The sequence below is a fragment of the Equus asinus genome, chromosome 10 (assembly GCF_041296235.1).
Source record: "Equus asinus isolate D_3611 breed Donkey chromosome 10, EquAss-T2T_v2, whole genome shotgun sequence".
Classification (NCBI taxonomy): Eukaryota; Metazoa; Chordata; class Mammalia; order Perissodactyla; family Equidae; genus Equus; species Equus asinus.
In genome coordinates, this window is record NC_091799.1 from 32703445 (window position 1) to 32726806 (window position 23362).

General features: G+C 37.7%; 1 long non-coding RNA gene across 2 annotated transcripts in view; it reads left to right on the forward strand.

Moving 5' to 3' along the window:
* LOC139046357 (uncharacterized) overlaps window positions 1-19730 on the forward strand; it is a 34775-nt gene extending 15045 nt beyond the window's left edge. Inside the window, exons 1-3 of one of the 2 annotated variants that reach the window (XR_011506289.1) lie at window positions 6114-6241; window positions 6940-7051; window positions 17667-19730. This is a non-coding gene — a long non-coding RNA (uncharacterized lncRNA). Of the gene's footprint in view, window positions 1-6113; window positions 6242-6939; window positions 7052-17666 lie in introns of those variants that run through there. The other variant, XR_011506290.1, reaches the window with a different exon arrangement.
* The last annotated feature ends 3632 nt before the right edge of the window (window positions 19731-23362 follow it).

Genomic DNA, 23362 nt, shown 5'->3' on the forward strand with positions numbered 1-23362 from the left:
ACCAATTCCACCAAGTACAGGGCTTCTGGCTTTTTCCCGTGGCAATCTAGTAACATTAGCATATACTAGAATTCATACATTTTAGGGAGCAATGTTTTTAGAGGCAAACAGAATCCAAATTTGAGGGTCATTTAATGATCCTAGATAGTTTATAAAAGCTTAACAAGAAAATAATTCAAAATGTCTGGTTCAAACCATGTAGTGGGAACATATTTTTGACTTGAGCCAAACCCAAACCAAAATATTTTACTTATAGCTGATTCCAAACTGAATCTGAAATGAAGTTGTGTTGGTTCTAGCCCCATGTCCCAGAAAGACCAGAGCAGAAGGCTAGGAAAACACAGTATATAAATTACTTCAGAGAAGCAAAACAATTGATCTTTGGCAAGTTGATACTCTTCGTTACATTGTGTCCCAATGCCTATATTTAAAAGCTGATGTTACATTTTTAAATGTTATTACATTTCAACAATCAGGATTCTTGATTTGGGTTGTATCTAAGAAAAGCATCATCTTTGGCGAGAGTTCTAGATAAATCAAGTTTAAAAGGTGACACTGAAAAGCTAAACACAGAAAGAAGACTAAAAGAACTTATAGCAGACGATTATGAGTATTTGTCTTTGAGGAATGAAATGTGTTGATTTTTAAAAATCTACCTTTTTGGGGTCGGCCCAGTGGCACAGCAGGTAAGTTCACACGTTCCGCTTCTCAGTGGCCCAGGGTTTGCTGGTTCAGATCCTGGGTGCAGACATGGCACTGCTTGGCACACCATGCTGGTAGAGGAAGATGGGCATGGATGTTAGCTTAGGGCCAGCCTTCCTCAACAAAAAGAGGAGGTTTGGCAACAGTTAACTCAGGGCTAATCTTCCTCAAAAAAAAAAAAAATCTTCTTTTTTGTATTTTTGGTATTTTATAATAGGCATTATTGGTTTTATGATGAAGAATGACCATTTTATATTTTACAAAGGAGTTAATGATGAATACCATTTAGAAATTTTTCATAATTTATTTTTAAAAATTATAAGTGGTACAGTCACTTTGGAAGACAGTTTGGCAGTTATTTACAAAACTAAACATACTCTTACCATATGATCCAGCAATTGCCCTCCTTGGTATTCATCCAAATAGGTTGATAACTTATGTCCACACAGAAATCTGCACACAGATGTTTATAGCAGCTTTATTCATAATTTTCAAAACTTGGAAGCGACCAAGACGTCCTTCAATAGATGAATGGGTAAATAAACTGTGGTACATCCAGACAATGGAAGATTATAGAGCGCTAAGAAGAAATGAGCTATCAAGACTTGAAAAGACATGGAGGAAGCCTAAATGCACACTACTAAGTCAAAGAAACCAATCTGAAAAGGTTACACACTGTATGGTTCCAACTATATGACATTCTGGAAAAGACAAAACTATGGATACAGTTAAAAGATCAGTGGTTGCCAGAGGAGAGAAGGGAGGGATGAATACGCACTTCACAGAGGATTTTTAGGGCAGTGAAACTACTCGGTACAATACTATAATGGTGGATACATGTATTATACGTTTGTCAAAATCCATAGAAGGTACAACACCAAGAATGAATTCTAATGTAAACTATGAACTTTCGGTGATAATGATGTGTCAATGTAGGTTATCAACTATGGCAAATGTACTGCTCTGGTGCAGGATGTTGATAGTGGGGGAGGCTGTGCATGTGTTGGAGTAGGGAGTATATGAGAACTCTCTGTACAATCTGTTCAGTTTTGCTGTGAACCTAAAACTGCTCTAAAAAATAAGGTCTATTTGGGGGCCAGCCCCATGGCTGAGTGGTTGGGTTCCTGCGCTCTGTTTTGGCAGCCGGGGATTTTGCTGGTTTGGATCCTGGGCATGGACATGGCACCGCTCGTTGGGCCACGCTGGGGCGCCGTCCCACATGGCACAACCAGATGGACCTACAGCTAGGATATGCAACTATGTACTGGGGGGGCTTTAGGGAGAAAAAGAAGAAAAAATAAATAAAGTCTATTTAGACAAAATTAGTGAGTGCTCCATTAAAAAATATATATGTGTGTGTATACATATAGGCAATGTTATAAGTGTCTGAGTAAGTGAGATAAACTAGTTTGTCATCAGATCCCAGGGCTTTGCACCTTCCAGGCACTCAAATATTTGTTGAATGAGTGAATAAATAAACTAATCTACATTGAGAGAAGTCACTGGAAAAATTGCTCAACTTTCTCCTTTGTTTGCATATTCTTTTAAAATGTTTTTCCTTTGTGGAAAAAATCCACATTAACTGCCATAGCCCCGCCTTCATATTACAAAATTAGACCACAGAGTTAGAGTGGGTGAGAGTAACTACATATTAGTTCATTTAATCATAAACTGAAGACCTGCTCCAAAGTCCATGCTCTAGATGACAGAGTTTAACAGCAAAATTTTTATGTCAATATTGGACATATTTTCCATTTTTGTCATTATTATAAAGAATCTTTCACATAAACATTTTAAAGATCAACATTCAGTTCCCTATGGTTAATGTGTTGTTTAAAGATTGGCCCTGAGCTAACATCTATTGCCAATCTTTTTCTTCTTCTTCTTCTTCTCCCCAAAGCACCCCAGTACACAGTTGTATATTCTAGTTGTGGGTCCTTTTAATTCTGCTATATATGGGACGCTGCCTCAGTATGGCTTGGTGAGCAGTGCTGTGTCCATGCCCAGGATCTGAACCGGCAAAACCCTGGGCCACTAAAGCAGTGTGTGTGAACTTAACCACTCAGCCATGGGCCGGCCCCTGTGTTGTTATTTTTAAAAGATAAGTATACTGTAAATTTTCAGCCCTGTGAAAACTAAAATAATAATAATAAAGTAAAAAAAAAGTGATCCTCCAGAAATTGGGTAAATTTGAAGTTTCAAAGACAAAGAATCAACTGATCTGAAGTTTGTAATGCTAATGCCAAAGGAAGCAATTTAATTCTTGTCTTTTTTTTTTTCCTTAAGCATGTTTGAAATTAGTAGAAAAATGCCTTTTCTACTCGTCAGCTCAGGTGCTTGACTTACATTGGCTTTGTTACCCATGAAATGGTTACTTTATAAGAGCCTTCAGATACTAAGATACTATATTACTGTGAATAGCCTTCAAACGCACAAAAGTTTTAGGCAAATCATCAGTTTAGGGCCTGATCTTGATAAACCACTAGTGTGGTGTGTCCGTATGTACGGGTGTGGTCCGTGGGAGGAGTGCCTTGAGTTCACTAGAGTTCATTTCTTTCTCAGCTGTTTGCTAACTCATTTTCAAATGACTAATTAAAATGTTTTACCTCATACTCATTTTTCTTTTCAAATTTCTATTTGATTTTGTTTTAATCCATAGTGTGCTAGGTCGAAGCACTAATGTTCGTTCTTAAAGGAAGCTAAATTTAAAAGATTTCCAAATATGTCTCATGTAAATATCAACTACTTTCTTTACCAAAATGTTTTTGAAAGTGCTTTCTTTTTAGATGGGTAGTTATGACTCAACTGAATTTATTTATTAAAGTTTATAATGTTAAAACTTTCACCTAGGCTGTGTGTGTGTGTGTGTGTGTGTGTAAACAAACTTGGTAAAGTCTATCGGAGAAAGAGTGACAGAGACCAAGACTCTAATGTTTACTGAACATAAGAACATAAGTTATGTGCCAGGTAAAATTTTAAAATTAGCTTGGTTTTCACAAAAGTCATGACATGTATAATTAGACGTCAAAAAGATTAAATTAACTACCCAGGTTGACACATTTGATAAGTAAGAGAGCTGGAGTTTGGACCCAGGTCAGCCAGACTCCAAAGCCAATGATGTTTATATAAGCAAGTACATGTCAAGTTAATTTAAACACTATATAGTGGATGATCAATCCTCAAAGTTCAGATTGCAAAGTAGATTTTGGTTTAGCATTATTTAGTTTGGTAACCAATATTCTGTATGTCAATTTCACCATCTGATACATAGGAAAGTATATTAAGAATGTATGTTAAGGAAAGTATATTAAGAAAGTATGCTAAGATGCACTGGCAATTTAAACATCTTCCTCTTTGCTTTTACCGTATCTTTTGCTTCAGTTAAGAGGAATTTCATGAAATATACTGTCATTTTTGAACAATTCATCTAAGAGAGTAAACAACAAATAGAATTAAAAAGAACAGTCTTGGGGCTGGCCTGGTGGCACAGTGGTTAAGTGCACATGTTCCACTTTGGCGGCCCGGGGTTCGCTGGTTCGGGTCCCTGGTGCAGACATGGCACCGCTTGGCAAGCCATGTTGTGGTAGGCATCCCACATAGAAAGTAGAGGAAGATGGGCATGGATGTTAGCTCAGGGCTAGCCTTCCTCAGCAAAAACAGGAGGATTGGCAACAGATGTTAGCTCAGGGCAGATCTTCCTCAAAAAAGAAAAAAAGAACAGTCTTTTTCATAAGTGTTTTCTTCTCATAAAATAATTCAGGAAAATGCCAATAAAATCTATTTTTTCTTGTGTTATTTCATAGTATCAACAGTAAGATAGTTAAAGTGTGAATTAACTTTTACTAGGGAACAAAGGCTGTTGAGATAACCTGGACCACCTGAGTTTAGGATCTCTATAAAATATCTTCTATCTTGAGAACACTGTCTTTGCTTTAGGATGTAGCGTACACTATCGGTTAAGCACATACATTGTGAACATCAAAGTGGCTGGGTTTGAGTCCCAGTTCTACCACTTAGTAGCTATCTGGCCTGTGTTGTGAGGACTAAAGTTAACATGTGTAAAATATTTAGAACAGTTTCAGACACATGTAAGTTCTATGAAAGTTTTATTCTTATTCCTTAATAGAGAGAATTCATTCTAGATCGCTAACTTGTTTTCTCCATTTCTCTCTTTACTGTTTTTACCTATAAAAAATAAACAACTTATAAAGATTTTTTTAGCAGATCAGTCTCTCTGTGACAGAAGCACACAACACTTGACAATTTTTGCTATTACACAAACCAGAATATCCTATAGATTTCATCTTCTTGCTAACATAACTGGATTAGCAATCAGAAACAAATGCAATTAGATGACAATTGTATGGAATAGGAAAAATGTAATTAAATAGTAAAGAGCAAACAAAGATGTTTTTATTCCATGAGAAAAATAAATTTCAGGCCTTGAAATAAAATATTCTATACAAGCGAAGAATAAGATTAAAAAGGTATTTAGATACACATGAGGCCTGGTGCCATGAAACAGTGATATTGAATAAGTGTTAATATTATTTTTGGCAGTAAATAACTTAAAAATATTCAGAATAAAATGCATCAGGATATTAAGATTAACAGAAGGCAGAGTTTTCAGAGCCTCGTTTACATGACTATATATATATTTCTTTTTTTCTTAAAGCTTAGAAGTGGTTTTAAAACAGATTACAACATTTGCATGAATGAGTACCAAATGAACAATGAATTTGTGAAGAAAATGAGCCCTCCACCCAGTCTAGTAATTTTATGGTTCAAAAGTCATATCAGATTATTTTTAAGCCTTTATTTCATTGTGGGTATAAATTTGAAGTATTATCTCAAATGTGAAGAAGCATGAAACAGCTCATTGTGGAGTTCAAGGAAATAGAAACAACTACTGGGGCTATTTCTATACTAAGCTCATCCCTAAATTCAATTGCCGATTTTAATTATTTTGAGATAGTTTGGGCTTGGGAGACGTCCTTAAGGGTTAGTTGTTATATAATGAAAAATATTGGGCAAAATTATTTGAACAGACTGTTAAGATGACAAGGTAAACAAATGAACAGCTTTCCTATCCAGTTATTTCTTTTCCTTTATTCATCAACAAATCTCAGAAGAAACTATGTTTCAGGAGCACATTGTTCTCATGCTTTGGATACAAAGTTAAAATTGATATAACCCTTTTTCAGGAGAAGTTCACTGTTGGCTAGGGAAGAGAAACACAAAAACAGATCATTGTAAGGCAACGTTCCAAGTGTTAAAGAAGGATGAGAATTGTTTGCCGTTGGGAATGATTACCTTTGAATAGACAAGTCTAGAAAGTCTTCATGGAGAAGTCCTGGGTCCTGAAGAAAGAGTAAGAGATTATCAGGAAAAGAAAAGAGGAAAGCAGGATGTCTTCTGTGGTTACTTTTTAAATCTAAATATTTTAAACGATTGAATAATCTGTGGGAGCATGCTGGGAGTCAGCCAGAAAACAGTCTGAATGGACGCAATTTGAGAAACAGTCGACCTTGGTTAACTGGTAAGTTGATTGATACGTAATTGAAAATCCAGTTATACGGAATGTGACCATATAAATGTCTAAACCAGGACACTTTTGAGAAAGAAAGGGGGAAGTACTGTGTTAACAATCAGGCCAGAACTGGTGTAAACTGAGACCGTCCTAGGCAAATTAGTCACCAGTCACACACTATTTAAAGGACACAGGAGTCAGAGAAGGCTCTGTCAGGGCTCTTGCTTCTTTTTTCTGTGATACTCTTGCTCTCTCCTTCTCTATGTGTCAGGTTTGTCTTCAAGCTGACTTCTCTCATGGTTCTAAGGTGGCTGCTAACAGTTACCTGTGCCTTATGGTTTTCTCTTCACACGCAGGAAGAGAGAAAATGAGTTAGTTATTCACAACCACTCAACAAAATTCTTAAGCTTCTTTTTAATTTTTCCTAATTGGAATGCCCTTGATGCTACTTGCTAACTGGCTTAGGCTACGGACAAGCAGGCTAGAATGGTTAAACAGGACCCATTGAAGTTGGTAATAAGGATAATCACACCAAAACTGTGTAGCACCTATGTAAGGAACGGGGAAAAATAGAGTTGGAGAGATAACCACAATACCACCACACTGAGTTTTTCTAAAATAATGGACAATTTCTAGGAAGTCTTAAATGCGAAAAGATCCCAGTTAACCTCTTTCAACTTTCGTTATGTTTTTTTTTTTAATAACAGCTTTATTGGGATAGAGCCACAGACTGTAAAATTCACTCTTTGAAAGCACACAGCATTATTCACAACAGCCAAAGGATGCAAACAACCCAAATCCAACTCAAGTGGTGAACGGGTAAGTAAAATGTAGTATACCCGTACAATGCAATATATTTGGCTATAAAAAGGAATAAAGTATGGAAACATGCTGCAATGTGGATATACCTTGAAAATATGCTGTGAAAGAACATAGTCACAAAAGGCCACATACTGTATAATTCAATTTTCACCAACTGTCCAGGATAGGTGAATCGATAGAGATAGAAATTAAATTAGTGGTTGCCATGGGCTGGAAGGAGAGGGAAATGGGGAATGACTGTTAACGGGTTTAGAGTTTCTTTTTGTAGTGATGAAAATGTTCTGAAATTAAGTGGTAATGGTTGCACAACTCTGTGACTATACTAAAAGTCACTGAATTGAAATCAATTCAGACCATGACAATATCGTTAGTCAGTAAGGAAATCCAAATCAAAACCTTAATGAGAGAGGGGCTGGCCCCGTGGCCGAGTGGTTAAGTTCGCGCGCTCCGCTGCAGGCAGCCCAGTGTTTCGTCGGTTCGAATCCTGGGCGCGGACATGGCACTGCTCGTCAGACCATGCTGAGGCAGCGTCCCACATGCCACAACTAGAGGAACCCACAACGAAGAATACACAACTATGTACCGGGGGGCTTTGGGGAGAAAAAGGAAAACATAAAATCTTTAAAAAAAAAAAAAAAAAAAAAAACCTTAATGAGAGACCACTTTGCACTTACTAGGATGGCTATCATAAGTTTTATTGAGGATGTGGAGAAATGGGAACTCACATATATTGCTGGTGGGATTATGCAATGGTGTAGCCGCTTCAGAAAAGAGTCTGACAGTTCTTCAAAAGGTTAAAATAAAGTTACCACACAGCTCAGCACTCCTAGGTTTATACACAAAGAGAAATAAAAATATATATCTACACAAAAATCTTTTAACCTGGTTGTTTGCAACACCCCAAAATTCATAGATTCAAATCTTAACCCCCATGCTGACATCATTAGGAAGTGAGGCCCTTGGGAAGTGAGTAGGTCATGTGGGTGGCGCCCACATGAATGGGATTCACGCTCCTATAAAAGAGATCACACAGAGCTCCTCAGCCCCTTCCACTACGTGAGGACAGTCAGAAGTCACAGGCTATGAACCCTGAGGAGGGTTCTCAATAGAACACAACCGTTCTGGCACCTTGATCTTGGACTTAGCCTCCAGCACTATGCCAAATAAATTCCTATTGTTTATAAGCCACTCAGTCTGCGGTACTTTGCTTTAGCAGCTCACAAGGACTAAGATAGATGTTGAGCATGTTTTCCTGTGCTTATTGGCCACTTGTATATATTGTTTGGAGAAATGTCTATGAAAATCCCTTGTTGATTTTTTAATTGGGTTTTCATCTTTTTATTATTGAGTTCTAAGAGTTCTTTATATATTCTAGATACAAGTCCCTTATCAGATATATGAATGGCAAATATTTTTTCCCATTTTTTGGGTTGTCTTTTTCCCTTTCTTGATGGTGTCCTTTGAAACACAAAGGTTTTCATTTTAATGGTCCAACTCATCTACTTTTTCTTTTGTCATTTGTGCTTTTGTGCCATATTAAAGAACCAATGGCCCAATCATGAGGTCATGAGGTTTACTGCAATATTTTCTTCTAAGAGTTTTGTAGTTGTAGCTCCTATATTTAGGTCTTTGATCCAATTTGAATTAATTTTTGATATGGTGTGAGACAGGGGTCCAATCTCATTCTTTTGCATGTGGATATCCAGTTGGTCCTGGTATCATTTGCTTAAAAGACTATTCTTTCCCCATTGAATGGTCTTGGCATGCTTGTTGAAAATCAGTTGACTATAGGTGTAGGGATTTATTTTTAGACTCTCATTTCTTTTCCATTGATCTATGTGTCTATGCTTTTGCCAGTATCATAGGGTCTTGATTACTGTAGATCTGTAGTAAGTTTGAAATTGGGAAGTGTGAGTTCTCCCACTTTGTTCTTTTTCAAGATTGTTTTGGTCCTTGTGGAGTCTCTTGAGTTTCAATATGAATTTTCGGATGAGCTTGTCAATTTCTGCAAAAAAGCTAAGATTTTGATAGGGGTTGCAGTGGATCTATAGACCAATTTGAGTAGTATTGCCATCTTAATAATATTAAGTCTTCTGATCCATAAACACTGGATGACTTTCAATCTATTTAGGTCTTCTTTAATTTCATTCAACAATGTTTTCTAGTTTTCAGTGTTAAGATCTTACATTTCTTATCTTAAAGTTATTTGCAAATATTTTATTCTCTTTCATACTCTTATAAATGGAATTATTTTCTTAATTTCATTCATGGATTGATCATTGCTAATGTATAGAAATACAATTGATTTTTATATATTGGTCTTGTATCCTGAAACCTTACTAAACTTGTTTATTAATTCTAATAGCTTCTTTGTGACTTCATTAATATTTTCAATATATAAGATCATGATCTTCTAACATGAATAGTTTTACTTCTTTCTTTTCAATCTGGGTGCATTTTATTTCTTTTCCTTGCCTAATTGCCCCAGCTAGAACCTCCAGTATAACATGAATAGAAATGGCAAAATCAGACATCATTGTCTTGTTCCTAATTATAGGGAGGAAAGCTTTCAGTCCTTCACCATTAATTATGATAGCTGTGGGTTTTATCAGGGTGAAGAAGTTCTTTATATTCCAAGATTGTTGAATATTTTTATCATAAAAGGGGGTTTCACTTTGTCACATACTTTTTCTGCATCTACTGAGATGATCATGTGGTTTCTGTCTTTTATCCTATTAATACGGTGCATTACATTGATTGATTTTCAGATGTTAAACCAACCTTGTATTCCGGGAATAAATCTTACTTGCTCATGTTGTATAATCCTCTTTACATGTTGCTGGATTCAGTTTGCTAGTATTTTGTTGAAGATTTTTATGGTTATATTCATAAAGGATATTGGTCTATAGCTTTATTTCTTGCAATGTCTTTGGTTTTGGTATTAGTTAATACCGGCCTCACGGAGTAGCTTGGAAGTAGTCCCTCCTCTTCAATTTTTGGAGAGTTTTTCAGAGATTTGTGTTAATGCTTCTTTAAATGTTTGGTAGAGTTCACCAGCAAAGCCATCTGGGTTTGGGCTTTTCTTTTGGATAAGGTTTTTATTTTTTAATTACTATTTCGATGTCCTTACTTTTTATAGGTCTATTCAGATATTCTATTTCTTCTTGAATCTGTTTCAGTAGTTTGTGTCTTTCCAGGAATTTTTCCATTTCATCTAGGTTATCTAATTTGTTGATAAATGCTTTTTTATATTATTCCCTTGGAATCCTTTTTATTTCTGTAAGCTTGGTAGTAATGTCCTCTCTTTCATAGCTTACTTAATAATTTGAATTCTCTCCTTTTCTCTTGGTCAGTCTAGCTAAATGTTGTCAACTTTGTTGTTCTTCTCAGAAAACCAACTTCTGGTTTTGTTGATTTTCTCTATTGTTTTTTATTCTTGATTTCATTTATTTCCTCTTTAATTTTAATATCTTCTTCCTACTTCTGCTTACATTGGCCTTAGTTTGCTCTTTTTTCCCCCAGTTTCCTATGGTGGAAGTTTAGATTACTGATTTGAGATCTTTTTTCTTTTTTAATATAGGTGTTTACAGCTATAAACTTCTGCATTGCTTTAGCTATGTCCCACAAGTTTTGGTGTGTCATAGTTTTGTTTCCATTCACTTCAAAGTTTGCAAATAGGGCACACGAAAATGTTACAAAGCTAACTGCTGTTACCTAGATTCATCCATTTTTCTTAAATAAAGGCTCCTCAGATGGTTGTAGGTCTTTGGTTAATTTTCAGAGTTCTAAAAAAGTTTCTTTTGACAATTTTTGCTAGTGTTTACTTTGCTTTTAGTGTTCCAAAAAGATAGAATTTAATATTTTTATGTTAACTTGGGATATTTTACTAACCACTTGGCATACATGATACAATGGAAGTCAGGCTAGGTCTTAACTTAAGACTGACTAGGAAAGAGAAATTTTCAGTAGCATTTATAACCTCCTATATTACAGCATCTTTCCCAATCTCTTCTTATGTCTATGCCCTCCCATCACCTTGACCAGCTCATCTGGCCCATGGGCCTTGATTTACTCCATAATTTATATCACTAACTAACCTTGGCTAGGGTACATATATTTATCAGTGGAACCGGAATCCTTCCAGAGGGCTATAAAATGTATATGCCAGAAAGAGATAGGAAACAATTTATTCTAAAGAAGGAACAAAAGTAAAGTAGTCGCATTAATGTTTGACCATTCATAACTCTTCCAAGGGGGCTATTATTAGATCCCTAGACGAGAATGAACAAGAAGCAGATTCAAATATTTTATATCTTTCTTTGATTTGCAATGGAACCTCCCCATTATTAAAATTAAGGAAGGTACTGCTCCACACTGAGCCAAATTACCCTCAAGACTTTAGCGAACATCCTCTTCTGGCTCCCAGTGTTGGATCACCAACACATAGACTAAGTACATTTACTCATTCATTCAACAAATATTTATTGAACACCTATTACATAATAGGCACTGTTTTTGTGTGATGGGGAAATAGCAGTGCACAAAACCAAGTCCTTGTTCTCATGGAGCCTATATTCTAATAGAGAAGGCAGGCAATAAAAATAAATAAATAAATACATATATCGGTATGGGAGAGGAGATAGAGAGTAAATATGGGTGCTGCAGTTGTAGAGAGGGCTTCCCTGAAGAAATGACATTTGAGCAAAGACCTGAATGAAGGGAGAGAGTAAGCCATGCAAATATATAAGGAAAGAGAGTTCCAATTAGTGAGAAGTGCAAGTGCAAAGATCCTGCAGAGGAGCACATTTGGCTTCTTGGATGAAGAGCAGATAAGATAGTAGGACTGGAAAAGAATGATTGAAGGGAAGAAAAGTAGGAAATTGGTCAGAGTAGTGGCCAGGGTTTAGATAATATAAGGCTCTGAAGGTCATATCAAGGATTTTGGATTTTACTTTGAGATATGAAGCCACTGGAAGATTATGAGCACATGGGTGACATGATTTGACTCACATTTTAGAAGGCTCTCTCTGGCTGTTGTATAAAGAAAAGTCCATGAGGATAAGAGTGGTAGCTAATAATCCACTTGGGAGACTATTAAAGTAGTCCAGGGAAAGGATGATGTGGATTGTATCGGGGTGTATTTATTTTTATTGCCTGCCTTTTCCATTAGAATATAGATCCCATGAGAGCAGGAACAATGGAGATGAAGAGAGTAAACAGTTGGATTCAGGAGGTATTTTGAGAGGGATGCCAACAGGATTTGCTAATAAATAGGATATAGAGTATGAGAAAAAGAGAACAGTCATGGATGTCTCTAAGATATGGAGCCTGAGGGTGAATAGTGGTCCAATTTACTGGGATGGTGATCACCAGAAGGAGCAGATTTGAAGAAGAAATTAAGAGTTTTGTTTGGACATGTTACAAGTGAGATATCTATTAGGCATCTGTGGTAGATTGGTAGGCCTAAAGTTTAGGTGTAAGCCCTAATGTTTAGGGCTTCCAAATGTCTTAATCAAATCCTAGGTCCCCAAATCTGGGCACAGGCATACTGTCCACCAGGAATTCCTAGAATACTTGTGATATGGAAGACCCAGTTTGACCAAGTATACAACGAGAATGGTGAGATGTGGACATTAGGATGCTAAAAAGTAGGATGAGCATCTTTCTGTTTCAGGTCCATATTTTGAAATTGGAAATATAATAGAACTTTATTTGCACTCCTTTGGAAGAGTTTCTTCCTATTTAAATTTCTAGCTACAACTTGATTGCCCCATAAACAAAGAAACAATAAATAGAAAATTTGTCATTTTGTCTCTTACCTTAAAAAGGGCTTTTTGTAAATATTAATAAGAAGTTAAGATTCCAGAGGCCTAGTGAATTGAGTTCAAAGATGGAAAGTTTTAAAATTTTACCACACTTTTATGTTTGAGGTAAGGAGGGCTCAGCATGTTTATTTACATTTTGAGAGAACTGATAGGGATTTTTTCCCTTTTGTTGATGCACATAAGAAATTATACCAGACAAAATGCTAACTCAGAGATAAACAAATCTCAGTTCCCTAGAAGCAGAAGCTAAAAAGAAAGTCATCTTGAGAGTGTCTGAAGGTCATTCTGAAGGACATACCCTTCTTAAAGGGCTACCACATACAGTTATGCCCAAGGTTGTCCAGGATTAATGTCATGAGTATTAATACTCCATGGACAGTGGAAACTAACAGGGGTTTTTAAAGTGAGCTCCAACTCAATTGTACTAGAGAATCTTTATGCTGGTTCAACGTTAACTCTGTGATCACTTTTGAACCCTAAAGTGGAAAAGCCTGAGGCAAAGCGCTGTTCCGCCTGGAGCTTGTTACCAAGTCCCCAGAACTGCTGATGTCTTTATCATTTAAGCAGTGTTCAGAATCCACGCTAAAAAAATAAGAATTTTAATAATTACAACAAATAGTGTATTTCCAAGGAGTGCAGTAAAGGGGAATCAGTATATATGTCTAGGGTATCACCAATTCTCTCGTACGAGCTCCTTTGTTTTCAAAGCTCCCAGCAAACTTTTGTTTCACTCTGACAGTGTGTAACTAACAAAGGATGTTCCAAAATTATAAGGGATGATTTGAAATTAAGTTGCTTCTCATTGGAGCAAGTTTATCTAGTATATTCCCAGTGGCAGGCTATGCTCTGGAAAGGAGAAATGAAAGCGAGAACTTGAAGGTAGGAGGATGTGCTCCTCTGAAAGGGGAACAGAGTGACTCAGTGACCAGCCAGGGTGAACATACCGAATCTAATTAGGTACATGCTTATGCTACCTGGTTTTCACTTACAATTAAAAAAGAAAGACATGGGGGCCGGCCTGGTGCATAGTGGGTACGTTCGCACACTCTGCTTCTGCCTGGGGTTCGCCAGTTCAGATCCCAGGTGCAGACCTATACACCACTCATCAAGCAGTGCTGTGGCAGGCGTCCCACATGTACTATAGAAGAAGATGGGCACAGATGTTAGCTCAGGGCCAATCTTCCTCAGCAAAAAGAGGAGGATTGGCGGCAGACATTAGCTCAGGGCTAATCTTCTTAAAAAAATAAATAAATAAAAATAATAATAAAAAAATAAAAAAGAAAGACAAAGAGGGTATATTGTTTGCTTAGCTGCTAAGTTAACAAAAAACAGAACTTACTATACCCGCATCTGAAGAGAGATTTTGATGTGCATGTGAGGGGTTTATTTTCAATATGAGGAAAGAATTACATATGATCATACACAGATTACATGATCCTTAAGTCAGTGAAAATATTTTCTGATTACAGCAGCAGCATGACTCATAAAGTTACAAGTTTCTCTTTTTGCTTCTGTTTTTGTTGTTTAGGTTTCAGCTTAAATATCACCTCCTCAGGGAGGCCTGCTCAGACCATTCAAGTCTAAAGTCACTCAGTCTTCATTTCCTGCCAAGTACTTATTATATCTGATTTTTTAACTTATTGATTTCTCTCTTTAGTTTTGGTCTCCCTTACTTCAGAATGAAACCTCTAGTCCATGAATGTAGGAACCTTGTCTATCTTGTTTACTGCTGTGGCCCAAGAACCTAAAATTATGCCCGATGGGACACAGATATTTATTGACTAAGTAAATGAATGAATTGACAGTGAAGAGTGAAAAAATTGGTAAACTTCCCAGTTTATTACATAAACATAACAAAATCCTCAGACCAAAACCAGAGTTAGCACATACAAAAAGAATACTGGCCAGACCAAATTTATTAGTGAAAATTCTGAATAAAACACCAGAATAATAAATATAACTGGAAATTGATAGAATTACCCACCATGACCGAATAGGGTTTCTCTCAGGGTTTTGGTACGTTTTTTACTTTTTTATTTTAAGTTATCAAAGTAATATGGAGATGTGATTTAAAAACTATGATAGAAGCACAGAAAATTAAAAATAAATGTCCTTTACAAATTCCTGCTCTTAAACCTTGTCCCACTTTCTATATTTGTTCCACTTTCCCTCTCTAACCTCCACTTCCTAACTTTGGTCAGACACGCTGATATTGCCAAGGTTAATAACATTTTATGTCCTTCAGTTATCATAAATAATACTTCTATGCTCTGTGGCAGAAGGGAAGATTGGTACAACACAAAATCAGAGTGACAGACAGTGGTTAGATCATTTAGGTCATAAATAATTGTTAGCCTAAATTTTTCTTTTTTATGCTGTGGAAGATTCACTCTGAACTAATATCTGTTGCCAATCTTCCTCTTTTTATGTGAGCCACTGCCACAGCACAGCCACCGACAGACCGAGTGGTGTGGTTCTGCGCCCGGGAACTGAACCCAGGCCGCTGAAGCAGAGCACACCAAACTTTAATCACTAGGCCATTGGGGCTGGCCCAGTCTAAATTTTTTTTTTTTTTTTTGAGGACCATTAGCCCTGAGCTAACATCTGCTACCAATCCTCCTGTTTTTGCTGAGGAAGACTGGCCCTAAGCTAACATCTGTGCCCATCTTCCTCCACCTTATATGTGGGATGCCTGCCACAGCATGGCTTGCCAAGTGGTGCCATGTCTGCACTGGGATCTGAACTGGCGAACCCCAGGCCGCCAAATTGGAATGTGCACACTTAACTGTTGTGCCACCGGGCTGGCCCCATGGCCCACTCTAAATTTTAACATAGATCTGAAAGTTCTAGTCAATGCTGCAAGATGTAAAATAGAAATAAAAGTATAACTCTGGAAAAGAATCAGAGAAATTTAAATTTATTTAAAATACACATTAGGTGGCCCGCCCCGTGGCCGAGTAGTTGAGTTCGAGAGCTCTGCTTCGGTGGCCAGGGGTTTCACCAGTCCAGATCCTGGGTGTGAACCTGGCATCACACATTGGGCCACAATGAGGTGGCGTCCCATATGCCACAACTAGAATGACCCACAACTAACATATGCAACTATGTACTGGGGTGCTTTTGGGAGAAGAAGGGAAAAAGAAGAATGTATTTAAAAAAAAATAAAATACACAGGGTGCAAATCACATATTTATTAGTTCAAGCATATTTATTTTATCTAAAACTTTCAACCTTATTTACTTTTTGTCTACTTACTGTTACCAATTGATAGTGTTGAGCTGAAATTCCTGTAAGATTTTTTTGTTTCTTTCCATTTCATTTTGTATTTCTAATAGTTTTTTATTTATATATTTTGTAAAGTTATATAGGACATGACGTTCTAATGATCCCATTTGAACAGAAAAATTATTCCTTGCTTTTATTATTTAACAATGTATCTTGGAGATCTTTTTGTGTCATTTACTTTGAGTTTTAACCAGCTACACAGTATTCTAGTGTGTGAGTGACTCATTCTTTATTTTAACCAGTCACCCACCAATCAAGGGCACATATCAGACCTTTGTACTTGCTGTTCTCTTTGCCTGAAATGTTCCTCCCTCAGAGAGCTCCATGATTGACTCCCTTCCTTCAGATTTCCGGTCAAATGCCACTTTGTTACAGATGCATTTCCTGACTGCTGACCACTAAGATAGTGTGCATAAGTACATGTGTGTGAACACACACACACAGTTGCACACACACACACTAGTACTCTTTAGTTCCCTTTTCATACATACAAACATGCATATACACACAGTAGAAACTCTTTTACCCAATGAAGTCAAGACTGTTAGTTGGTTGTTTAATCAAAAAAGTTAAAACAGGAAATCATAAAAAATGATACATTTTTAATGTATTTTAAAAATTTAATTTTGACTTAAAATTTTTCTTTTGGTATGAGTTCATTAATTAGAGCTTCATGTTTTCTTTCTTGTAAAACTACAGGCAAAGTGCATTTTCTATGATTTCCATTTGAAGTAAGACTGTAATTTTTAAAACATTATTTATGTCTCTTTAAGTAGAATGAAGACAAACAATTTTGAAGCAATCTCAGCACAAAATCCCTCTTGATTTTTCAGTTCCCCCCCCCCAAAGATTTTTATTTGTTTTTCCTGTGGCTAATTTGATAGTTTAAAAAAAAAAAAGAACTCACCTTTATCGAGTTTCTACCATTTCATATAGATGATGGCTTCTTTTATGCTCATTTCTTAATCAGTTTATGTAACATTTAATCTAATTACTTAAATATAATAATAATCATAATTGGCTTAAAAAGGCTTAAAATGAAAATAACTGACTTATGGTAAGAATGAAACTCACCTGGTGGAAGCAGACATGTGGAAGCTGTAAGTATTCATTGCGTGCTAAACAGAGAGAATGAAGAGTGTTGGTTAATCTTGTGAGTCAGCTAAGTGGAGGTTTGGTTAAGAAAGCACCTATTTTGAGCAGCGGTACGTGTTTGCGTGTATGTGTTAGTACACACAGAGAAAGTTTTCTGGTTGGATGTTTAAGAAATTGCTAACAGTAGTTGCCTCTGAGAAGGATGAATGCAGGATGATATGGGAAAAAGAATGACATCTCATTGTACTGTTTGAATTTTTTGCCATGTGCAAATATTATTTTTTTTCCTTAAAAATTGTTTTAGAAGTGATCTGGGTTTATCAAATTTCAGGCTACTGTTGTTGCTTGTTAGGCATTCCCTCCACCTCTTCTGGTAAGAGATCCTGAATCTCTTGCTTCCATTTCAGGTGAGGTCAATCATAAGACCACCTCCTGGAGACAGTGATTGGTGGAGGGAAGAGTACATGACCAAGGCAAATTAAGTCCAGACCAGTCAGGTTCTTCCTGGTGTTTTTTCCTAACTGAAGCATCTTTCTGGTGAAGAAGCTATCAGAAGAGAGTTCTGTTTCCCCTTAGGATGTGGAAAGTCTCAAGAAACTATTACTCCCACTCGAAAAATACAAAAAAGCCAGATAATCTACAAAATCTTAAATTTTCTTGAGCTCATCACAGAGCCAAGGTCAAAAGGCAACCAAGTAAACTGAACTCCAAAGAGTGACAACCTACTCCAAAGAGAGATGGAACATGCAAACTCTCACCTGTGGCAAATCATGGGAGAAAAAGGTTACCAAAATAAAAACAGGTAAGAAGAAATTGGCTAAAACGTCAACAAATTCTTAAAAGTCAAGTGTGATCTAGTGTCATTTTGAAATAGCTAGAAGCCCCAGACACAAAAAACGTTTGCACTCACTGGCAAACTCTATTCCATGGCCACTGAGTGCTCACAAGAAAGACTGGGGGCAGGGCAGGAAACTTGCGAGAGCCTCTCCTGGGTGGCACAGCCATGAAGAAGGTGATCAGCTACTAATGGGGGACAGGCACAAAATCCCACCCAATTTCCTGGATCCTTCTCTCAAAGGAAACAAAAGCGTTAAGCTCCTGGGAAGGGGTAGCAAATCTTTTCATTCTCAGAGCCAGGCAAACTTCCATGGCTTGTGGGAGAGGAGTAGAAACAAAACCAGGTTGCTTCTGGAGTAAGGGGAAGGAAATCCTCTCACCTCTAGGACAAAGGCAAAGAACCATTGCCTCTGGGAGAAGGATAGAAGCTAAAACCTCATATTGAAGAAGGAGTGGGAATCTTCCTTTGGGCCCAAGACTCTGCACCAAAAATAAGCAGAGATCTGCTATCCTGAAGGAGGAGCAGGAAACTCTCTTCTACCCAACACAGAGCACAGTTACAAGTCAGAGTTTAACTGACATGGGAAGTCAAAGCAGAAATATGAAGAAGGGGTGGGAATACTGAGAAAACCCAACCTCAAACACAGGAGCACAGGGCCTGCCTAAGACCAAGGCTGGACCAAAACAACAGAGAACCCCTCTGTTCCTATAAGTCTAGAATCAAGCAACAAACAACTTCAGTCTACTACTTAGGGGAACAAGAACATGGAGAGGGACCCTGTCTGTGGCACAGGTACACAGGAAGTGCTGAAAGCTGAGAGTGGAGCAAGAAAACTGAGATAAATTTTCTAGGATCCCAAGCCCTGCTATAAGCATAAGCAACCAAATCCTGGAGGAATAGGAAGACTATGATGCCCTGAAAGTAATGGGAACAACAACAAAACCCAAACCCAGCTCAATTCATGACTAGGTTGACTCTATCCCTCACAATATTAGTCCAACAGAAGAAGAGGTATATTCATTTCTGGGCATAAATATTATTATCTCAATCTCTTATGTTTTTCTATGCACACTATCTAGTATTCAATAAAAAAAAAAGGTAAGTTATACAAAAATCAAGAAACAAACAACCTATTGCTCAGAGATAAAGCACTCAACACAAACAGACACAGAGATGACCCAAATGTTGAAACTATCATATAGGGACTTTAAAACAACTATGATTAATACTTTAAGAGATCTAGTGAAAAAGGTAGACAACATGTATGAACAGATGGTAACTTTCATTAGAGAGAGAGAAACTATAAATAACCAGTCAAATGGATATGCTAAGGAAAAAACATGAAAGAAATGAAGAATTCCTTCAATGCTCTCAGCAGCAGACTGGACACAGGTAAGCAAAAAATCAGTGAATTAAAGAGAGGTCAGCAGAAATTGTCCAAACTAAACATTAAGAGAAAAAAGTGAAAAATACTGAAAAGAGTTTCCAAGAGCTGTGGTACAAAACAGTCTAATATATATGTAATTGGAGTACCAGAAAGAGAATAGAGAACAAGGCAGAAGAAATACTTGAAGAGCTAACAGTCAAGAATTTTCCAAAATTAATGAAAGACAACAAGATACAGATCTAAGAAGCCCAGAAAAATCACGAGCAAGATTAAAAGAAAAAACAAAACACAAAAATCCCTCCTAGACATCTCATAGTCAAACTTCTGAGAATAAAAGGGTAAAGAGGAAATCTTGAAGGCAGCCAGAGGAAAAAAATTACCTATACACAGTCACAGAGGGGCTAGCCTGGTGGTGCAGCAGTTAAGTGCACATGTTCCACTTCGGCGGCCCAGGGTTCTCTGGTTCGGATCCTGGGTGCGGACATGGCACTTCTTGGCAAGCGATGCTGAGGCAGGCATCCCACATATAAAGTAGAGGAAGATGGGCATGGATGTTAGCTCAGGGCCAGTCTTCCTCGCAAAAACAGGAGGATTGGCAGCATATGGTAGCTCAGGGCTAATCTTCCTCAAAAAAAAAAAAAAAAAAAAAAGAGAGAGAGTCAAAGATAATAATTACAACAAAAATATTTTTTAAATAAGAAAGGAATTACAGTATATTTATCATTAGAAACTATGCAAGCCAGAAGACAATGGAGTGGCATCTTTAAGGAAAAGGGGAAAAAAACCTGTAAGCCCAGAATTTTGTATCCAGTGAAAATATCTTCCAAAAATAAAGGCAAACTGGGGCCAGCCCTGTGGCCTAGTGGTTAAGTTCATGTGCACTCCACTTTGGTGACCTGGGTTCACAGGCCTGGTTCCTGGGCATGGACCTACACCACTCATTGGCAGGCATTGGCAGCCATGCTGTGGTGGTGACCTACATATAAGATAGAGGAAGATTGGCACAGATTAGCTCAGGGCTAATCTTCCTCAGCAAAAATAAATAAATAAATAATAATAAAAAATAAAGGCAAACTAAAGATTTTTTTCAGACAAACAAAAACTGAAAGAATTCATTGTTAGAAGTCCTGCATATTAAGGAATGCTAAAGAAAGTTCTTCAGGCAGAAGACATATGATACTAGATGGAAATTTGGATCTACATAAAGGAATAAAGAGCATCAGAAATGAGAAAAATTATAGTGAATATAAAAGAATTTTTTCTTAATTCTAACTTTTAAAGAAAAACCTATAAGGCCATATGACCACGATTGCTGTTCAGCTTCATTAGAGAAGACTGAAAGAATAAAGTCAATAAAGAATAAAGAAACTGAGATGAGAGATGGCAAGGGAGAGCATACTAACAGCATTCAGGTCCATTGGTTCTGGAGACCCCCAAGACAGCCACCATTCCTGTCTTCCCCATGATGTTGTAATCTGCTTGAGGTAGCATGAGTTACATTTCTGTCACTTTAAACCAGATATTGTCTAACTTGCTATCCTCTTTGATTTATATTTGTAACAAGGTGACTCTGGGTGAGACTGGATCCCCAAGATTTTTGAATATTCAGTAAAAAAAGACTGAAAAGGAACTAAGTTTTATATAGACTAGAGATGACCCAGATGTTGAAACTATCAGACTACCAGACTTAACCTAAACTGGGCTTTGATTTCTCAAATATGACATGTTTTTAAGATTTAGAAAATGTAATGATTAAAGATATTGTGTGTTTGAGTCTTATTGATTCCCTAGAACCAGATCACATGCCTATGGGGTGGTTTCCCTGCAGGTAATACACATCCCACTAATAATTATCTTAGGGAAATTATGTATTTTTGAGATTGAAAAAAATAGAGGATATGCAGGACTTAAGTGGGTTTTAGTGATGAGGATCAAGGCTGCCCCAAGGGAGAAAAGCCCAAGGTGTCCTGCCCTACATACCCATCTATATAATCCTCTGGAAGCGTAGGACATCCTGACCTGATCCGATCTGATTCTTATCTAAAGCTATAGGACCACCGAATAACCAGACCCTACCTACACTGATACCATTTTAATGATTTTACATAATCTTTCCTTGTCTTGTAAAGAGATAGCTCATATACCTATACCTTAAATTTACCCCTACCCTCAACCCATGTTTGCAGCTCTTCACTGCCCATGGGTCCTGTCCCCATGCCTGCAGCTCTTACTGCCCATGGGTCCTGTCCCCATGCCTGCAGCCCTTCACTGCCCATGGGTCCTGTCCCCATGTTGCAGCTCTTCACTGCCCATGGGTTCTGTCCCCATGCTACTCCATGCTATTCTCTGAATAAAGGAGCACTACTACCAGACCTTGAGAGTCCAAGAAATCTTTCTTTTGACTCCTCGGCTTGCCGAGCCCACATCATTAGAATGAAGTAGGAGGACAAAAACCCTTTTTTTCTAAGGCCAGAGAGCCAGTTTGGCTTGAACTCTGACGTGTGGAGGTACCAATAGTGATTCTAGTAGTCGAATTGTGAACTAACCCTCCAGCCATGGAGGCAGTACATGAGCAAAGCAACGAGTTGGCCCTGTCAGGAAGAAACCTCAGGACAGATTTGGGCTTGTGTGATGGGTATAAGTTGTTCCCATTATTGCACTACCCTTCCATGATCCCTGAACCATTAGTCATGTCACATTAAAAGTTACAGACTGATCTCCTTTGACTGTGTCAAATTACACAATTGCCAAAGTGTGTTCTACCTTGAAGGCCTACTGGTGGTAGCAGGTGTGATCCCTAAGAAAGAATCCTGTGGCCAACGGCTCAGCTATCTGAGAGTGGTAGGTTGCAGAGTCTGCTGGGTGACAAGTTCAAAAGGACACCACATGGAAGATCATAAGGGGCCAGTTCCTGAGCAGACATGAGACGACACCCTGGAGAATGCCGTGAAATTGATGAGGAATACAATTGCCTTCACTGATGCCCCTGGAAGCAGAACTTGAGATAGGGACTCAGATGCAGGTAATTTATTTGGGTGATCATCCCTGGGAGCAAGAGGGAGGGAGAGGTAGAGTGAGACAGAGCAGGCTTATGTGTAGAGCAGGGTAAAATTTGATTTTTTTTTTTTTTTTTTTTTTTTTAGGAAGATTAGCTCTGAGCTAACTACTGCCAATCCTCCTCTTCGTGCTGAGGAAGACTGGCCCCGAGCTAATATCCGTGCCCATCTTCCTCTACTTTATATGTGGGATGCCTACCACAGCATGGCTTTTGCCAAGCGGTGCCATGTCTGCACCCGGGACCCGAACCAGCAAACCCAGGGCCGCCGAGAAGAGGAATGTGCGAACTTAACTGCTGCACCACCGGGCCAGCCCCTAAAATTTGATTTTTAAACGATGTGGTTTTTCTCTCTTCCTTTTGCCCAGATCATTCTCCTCACTATTCAAGGAGCAGGAAGACATTTTTATACACACACACACACGCACGCACACATGCATAAAAGGAATTGAATTATTTGGATTTTGAGCTCTTGAGTAGGTTTTTGTAAATCTATGGCAGAGACAATAATCTTCAAAGTCATGGTTTTCAACTTCCTAAACCTGATGCTTAAGAGAGAAAAGGATAAAAATCTGGCTTTAAAAAATAAAGGCAAAGATGGAGAACTCAGAGCATAGAATTTCACCATAAAATATTTCAGTCAATTTGGGATCAATGAAGGTTAATGTAAAAGCTATTTTTCCACTCAAAGAGAATAAAAGTTTGAGTAGCAGAGAAGGGAGGAGATGTGACTAGACCTTAGATACTGCCTGAGTCCTTGGGAAGGTTCTCAAAACAATACCTCTGGGGGTTGGGTAAGAGGAGGCCTAGGGAAAGAAACCTC